Source organism: Anabas testudineus, chromosome 15 (genome assembly GCF_900324465.2).
Source record: "Anabas testudineus chromosome 15, fAnaTes1.2, whole genome shotgun sequence".
Lineage (NCBI taxonomy): Eukaryota > Metazoa > Chordata > Actinopteri > Anabantiformes > Anabantidae > Anabas > Anabas testudineus.
In genome coordinates, this window is record NC_046624.1 from 1,663,984 (window position 1) to 1,671,581 (window position 7,598).

A 7,598-nucleotide genomic window follows, 5' to 3' on the forward strand; every position below is an offset into this window, starting at 1 on the left:
GAAAATTCTAGACTTATTACTCATGCGCCCGGCTCTGACACCTGTATGTCATGCTTCAAATCAACCTCCTTTATTTTTGTACAACAGTATAGTATGTGGACATGAAAAGTGAATCTTTAATTTTAATACACTCAGGATCCATGAGGAGAGCAGAGGAACACATGCCTGAGCCGAACTTTTCAACCTTCAAGAGCTCTGACACACACGCTCACCCACACGCTTTAACAGTTTTGTGTTAGTCCTGTGAAGATTTAAGTGGACCAATGATTTACGCTGACAGCGTTTAAGAAACGGCTTTTCAGACGTGTTGATGAGGCACTTAACCCTTTCCTGTTAACCCCGAGCAGACATACATTTGTCATGTTTTATGTATTCCTGCACACAAAACACACAAAACAATGCACTGCTAAAAACTGAAACACACAATAAAAACAGCCACAGAGTTGTGTTTTTTCAAAGTGACATTAAAGACCTGCTGTCACCTTGGTCAATAAGTATGTAGAGTTGTGTGTATTAATCTGACAATAAAGATAAGTAGTTGGTGTTAATACATCTTCATTTAATGTAAGGGTTTAATTAGAGGAGTTTGAGTGTTATCCTTAGCTGGATAGCATAGAGGTAACATTGCCACCCTCCATGAGGTATTAAGGTTTGAATCCCGGCTATGGTCCACGTCCAGTAGGGGTCCTTAGACAAGACCCCCTTACACTTACCCAGCCTTTGCCTTGTACCCTTTTGTGTCACATTGGATAAAAGTATCTGCAAAATGTAAATGCTTGCAGATGAGTCAGGTCTCAACGCATTCAAGATATGTCTGTGTAATTAAGACATAGTTTTGATCATCTTTGTGTAAACAGAGAAAATGATTGTGTCTGGTATTCACCGCAGAACAAGTCTTCTTCTCTTACCGCAGAAGCTGAAATTCAAGCAGACAGACACAGCTCCGAGCGTGTTGTGGGTTGTTGACAAAGTGGGGGTGGTAAATCATTTGTGGAACACAGAGGAATGTTGGTTGACTGGAGTTAGACAACCAAAAATGTGAAGACACAAATAGACTATGTGTGTAGGAAGAGTTGGTGGTCACCGCTGACCTCAAGCTCTGTGGACAGAATGTACAACAAAGCTTTAGTTGCTCTTGTTCATCGTGATAATACCGCCCCAAGCCCCCCGACATGGTTCTTGGTTCTGGACTAGCAAAGAGTTGGTGCCGCTCTTGAACCTGTTTTCCTGGTTCCTGGTTCTTTGGCTTCTAAAATGCAAAGAACTGATTCGAAAGGAACCACTGGCTCCAAACCAGCCATCGAACTGTCCTTGTGGAACAAGCGACGACAACTGGGTTAGAGTCAAAGGATTGTTGGGAAAGTCCTGAGTATATGAAACCTTTACACACTTGTGGTTTGATATATTACATCATCGCCCTGGTGTCATACAGTGACACAACTGGGTTAATATCGCAGTCAGTTGACATCCTCATGCAGCTCATACAGAAGTACGGTGACATCTTTAGTGTTAGGATGTGACTGCAAAGAACTTCACAAAGCTTCACTACAGTGTGTGTGTATATAGTACATGATAAGGGGTATTCACAGATTGTAGTCTTTGACATGAGTTAGCAATAGCGCAAAATAAACAAAGTAAACATTTTAAGTGTAAGGAATTTGCAGTAACTATATATACTACAACCCCCAACAAATCCTATGATGAAACAGATTTTACAGCACATTTTTTAGAAGCCAGATTTATGTTACATGACTTTGAGCATCACAAAATGATCTGATCTGAGTATCAAATATATAGCAAATAGCAAAGTGTACAAATCTGAACTTTCTCATGACACTATTTTAATCTTAAACAAAAATGTCTAACATGAAGAGTAGCTAATGCAGACACAGTAGTTGCTGGTGTTGGTTAAATCACTCGTTGTGATTGGTTGACCCCCTTTTATTGTAGGTAAAAACATTCCACCTTAAACAAATTCATGAATTCACATACTATCTTTCAGAAGAGTGATTCCTAACCTGCTCACACAAAACCAAGCGCATATTTTCATTCCTTGATAACCTCTTTGAAAAACCTGTAACAGGTGAGGAAACTTTATGACACTATGTGGTGTTTCACTATTCTCATCCGTGATGGGTTCGAACATCCATACTCTTCATTCCTCAGCCCTACAGAAACATGTACTACTGTATATCGTTTATCCATACTGTCTAATACATAATGCATAGTGTCTCTTGAAATTGTCTCTATAGGGACCTGTTTGGTGCTGAGAACAGCCTGAGCTTGTAGATTGAGGAATGCTTTTCAGTAGCTCATCTTTGCCTTGTTTGTGTTTCTGCATCTCCAGCTGTAGAATGACCTCTGACCCTGTCTGTCTTGTTTGCCATCAGTGTTGCAAAGTGTGACTCTGCAGTCCTGCATATTTACTAGCGCAGTCAGTGGGAGGCCACAATGGGTCACTGCTGCTTTGTTAGCTCTTACTGCTCCTATAGAGCCCAAAGCTCAGTTAGTGCAGACAAAACAAAATCATAAAAAGATCTATGGTCACATGACATCATCAGGCAAAGCCCTGCTTGTTGGCCAATAACATGCATTCATGTGAAACAACATATTTCTTCTGATTTGCTCAAGATTGTTACAACCAAAGATGAAACTATTACTGCTGTGATAACTTTCCAGACTTTTTTAAAAACACATTTATCATTTCCTTTAATTGGACTTTTGCTCATTTAACCCTCCCCCCATTCCTTCTTTGTTGTTATTACTGGGAAGGATTCCTCTTAAATGCAATGTGTCTGATTGAAGTTTTGGCACTGCTCAGAAGAAGATACCAAATCCAAGTTTCAGTCACTGCAGGGATCGCAAGCAGAGCAGCAGTTCATTAAAAAAGACAGTGAAGGACACTGAAGATATCCAGGCCCTCATTTGTGTAGGTGAAGTGGAGATGTGTGCACAGTAAGTACAATGAAGCAAACTGAAATGATAAAGTGGTTTCACAACTGGTTTGATCCTGTCAAGTTAAATTCAACATGTGAATAACAAGTGGAAACCTCTGCATTCTCAAAGGCTCAGTGTAACAGGAAAGCCTTCTGTGTTTGCCTACAGAAAATGCCCCAGATTAAAAACTCGAGGTGAGCTGTATGAATTTCATCAGCTGGCCGAGGTTGTAAAAGCATTGCCTAACCTTTCTCATTATGATGCTTGTGTTGTTGTGCAGCTATGCGGAGCAGATGGCAGTGGATACAACCCCTGTTGTCCTCTGTGAAAGGCCTGTTGCCAAAATGCATCAGCTGAAGAAATGGGGCCTAGGTAAAAGTACAGTGTTCATAGTGTCTCATCTAACACACATGGTTTAATAGCATGTGGACTGACTGTATGAGTTAGCTATGTTGCATGAAGATAGCTCCTTGCTGTGTTTGAGTGTGTGTGTGTGTGTGTGTGTGTGTGTCTGCCTTTTGGACGTGAATAATTAACGGGGGCACAGGGTTAGGGAAAAGCAACAGCTGGTATAGTGTGTAAGTTGGGGGTTGTAGGGGATCCACCTCGCCCTGCTCCCCTGCTGAGCGCTGGTCTACTACACCCAGTACGACACATTCAAACACACACTAATAATAACAACAACAACAATAATAATAAATCCCAGTATACATGCAGAAAATCTTTTCTTTCTTTCTTTCTTTTCCTTTTTGAGTGTCAGGGAGGTAATTGGCAGAGCTGTGAGATGCACACAGACAGTCACAGCACTTCTTCTAGCAGCACAAACTGTCTCGATTAAAGAAATACAAAGTGAAAAGTGACTTATTTTAACTTTGTTCTTAAAGTGTTGTTTGTTGTTTTATTTTTGTAAACAACTATTAGAAACTTGGTTATGCATTTACATGTTAAATGTGACTTTTGACTAACTTGATTAAAAATCTAAACATTTCATTCATTCAACAAATTCCTTTAAGCCACTCCTGTGAAATGACATTGACTAAAATGGGACTTACTTTTTCTTTTACTTTTTTTTATTAAAACAGATTGGTTCTTACTGGTCCTTAAATTTCAGTTATCATAGTTAACTATGGGTGTAAAAGAGCAGCAGCTGGACAAATAAAAAAAGAAATATGTTATGCTAGTATTTTCTAAAATACAGAGTATAAATAGTAGTAGAATCTAATCAGATTTGTTGGTGGAAAATGGGATCAGCAACCTTTTCATTATTGTGTAATTAAAGGGTAGAGATAGGAGAACAGCTACACATTATATTATAACCCAAGTCTCACTTTTCAATGCAGCTTCTGTCAAAAATACAAGTATTTTATTGTTACCTGGTTCATTCAACTAAATTACACTGCAAATCACTAGCTGGATTACAATGCCATCATTTCATAAGCTTCCCTCTAAAGTAAGGTGCAAAGTAAACAGATACACCTTACTGGATTTGTTGTTGTAGCTAAATCTCAAAAAAAAGAAAAACGTCTAACTTCTATAAGAATGAAAGGAAGAGAATTGGAGCTGGTGCTGTTGGGGAGAATGGTGAGGGACAACGTGGTGGGAAAACATCACAGACTGTCTGTGGCTGTTTGACAGACTGAATTGATTATCCAGACAGGACCATTAGCTAATGAAGTGCATGCCTCTCTGAAGAATACCAGCGTTTTCCCCCTGAGAAATCACCAGCCACCCTTCTTCTCGTACACCAACATACTGCTGCGTCATTGCAGCTTTTTTACAGGAGCGACAACATGAAAACATCCACAATCATGTTCAGACATTAGCTGCCACAATGAAACTTCTTTATTCCACAGAGAGAGGGTATGATGGTGCATAAAATCAAAGCATTTCCCTTCTTACCTCTGCCTTTATATGTAGTCTTATGAATGTCAAAGCTGTTCTTATTTTCCAGTGCACCAGTATGACTCATGCTCCGGTATGATGAAGAGGGAGCGGCCTGAATGCTACTGACATGTGCTGCCTATCTAGAAGCTGCAGCAGGAAGCTCCCATGTTCTTCTCAGATTGATTTTCTATGACACTGAATGAAAACCACTTCTCAGACTTTAGAAAAGTGCTCTTAATTTTTTTTTCTTGCAAGAAATAGATGAGAGCAATGTTAGTGGTAAGCACATAGCTGAAGTCAGACTATGACTTGAAAACATCCAGGTGGAGATACAGCACAAAAAAACACAAAGCATATGGCCATACTGCTTACACAGGCTGACCTTTGACATCTGACCTTTAAAGGCCCTATAACCAATTTCAAAGAGAACCAAAACAAACTCCAGACTATATACATTCACTCCTGCAGTGTGTTTTTTTCTGTGGCTATTGTCTATATTAATTTGACATGAAAACTCACACCATGGGCTGTGATATGGATAGCAACGCTGTCCCATTTCAAACTGGTCCACCAAAAGCAGCTAAACAGTGGCCTTCTTTCCCCAAGATGGATTTCTCACAGTAAGGCTATCCCAAGATTTTTGGCACACAGTTGCCTTTATAGTACATATCCTGTGAAGGAAATGGCTGCTGTATTGAGGCACAGTTATGGGTCTTCTGCCAAGGCGTTGCTGATTGCATTATGGCTATTTCTTATTGCTTTGGTGCAGAGACACCAGAGTTGTGTAGGGAAAACTGGTCATGTGAGGACATAGTTCAAGATAATTAGTAAATAATCATAGATCTTCTTAAAGTGTGGATTATGAAACATTTCTAAGGTGATATCTGCTGAAATTTATCAGGAAGGCTTCGGTCTATATATGACAGGAGTATATGTCATGTGAAGTTCAGCCATATACTGCTGGTAATGTTAGAGTGCATACAATCCTAAACTTTGAATTATTCTGTTCTGTTACCAAGAAAATGTACAACTCAGTATTTTATGAGCTACACAACATCAGCCTTGCATAGCTTGAGGTGTCTGTGTTCTTGTACATGCACAAACACAAGAGTTCATAACTGTCTGCAAGAGTATTTATTAGAATCATGTACTAGACTAAAAAAAAAGGAAAAGAAAAGGATATACAGTTGTGCCAGTAGTCCCACTGGGAGAGTACTGGGAATATTTTGCCTGTAAAAAACATAAAGCAAACCACACTAAATACATACATACGCTAAAACATCATTAAAAGTTAATAGACTCCAAAACTCCAATACAAAAAACAAAAAAGGTAAATACACTGAAGTGACCTGCACAAAAAGAACACTAAAACAAAGAGAAGTCAGTGCTCTGCTTTGCACTAGTTGCCGCCAATTACCTCTGTTCAGCTTCTCAACCAGAGGTACAAAAGCACAGTGCAGCCTCAGCTACATACACTAAGCACTACAATCTTATTGTGGAGGCACAGCAGCTGCCCATGAACTCACCTGATTAGAAACATGCTGTTCATTTTTTATTATATAATATTTTATATTATATCATATATTATTTCAACCATGCAGTAGTCATGACCAACACCTGCCAAGAACACAAATGTGGAAAATAGGTTGACTTCCCCTTTAAGGAATGCCTTCTTACATTACACTAAGTTAATCAAATACTTATTCCCTCAAAATAAATCCCCAGTGTCTTCAATTACATGACCTAGACTGGAAAGTGTGTGTGCAAAGTGATTTGTCAAAGGACCTCTTCAGACCATGGAGTTCACTTGTGGAACCTGAGCACAATTAGATTGTCTGCTGTAGTAATTTGGTTAGCCAGAGGACAGCACACTCTCATTAACACAGAAGAAAATGTCTGAAGTGTGCGCTTAGATAATCACACTGCGTTTAAAGTGCCAACTAGTTTCATACACGGGTACATCATGTTTTATAAGAAAGCCCTGTGGTTTACAGTATGTCTTTATGTCAATCTGGTATAAAATAAAAATATTCAAATAAAGTGAAAGTACCTCTTAACCACAGAAAACCTACATCTGTAAATGTATCCAGCATCTACATAGTCGTGTGCCCAACTCAAAATATGGGCATAGGTTCCTTTAATCACATAAGTTAATCACTCATATACTTACCCAGTTCAATACAATATAATACATCATAATACAGCCCTTGATTTACCTAGTCATTTTACTGTATGAACCAGGAATCAATAACTTACTGACTGGTTCTTAGTGATACTGTACCTTGATTTAGTCAAACAAAACTATGAGGAATTGGACATTTTACTAGCAATGTAAAGGTTTGTTACAGTAAAACTACATTCACAGGTGGAGGCTTACATCATGTAGAGATATCAAACTGATCTCCAACTGATGAAACTGGATGTAAGACTAGCGTTCAGGTGGGGTGGGGTTTTGAGGGCTCCCACCACATTTAGTAGATGATAAAGGTGCAAGCACACCCCCTGCAGGATAGAGAACGAAAACAGCAGAAATCCAACAACTGGCTTTCCTCTCCTCCTCTCACAGTAAGCACAACTCCCTCCTGTATTGTGTTGTTGTGTTTTTTTAAATGAAGTTCCTAATCTTTGACACCTAATTGTCCAAAAGATAAGACATGAAGCTGGAGTCTTTCAACCAAGAATACTATACATTAGGGGTGGCCAGTCAGTTTTCATCAGCTCTACAGAGCGTTGTTGTGTCCACTAGCTTTATCTATGCAATTTGCATACCGAGATTT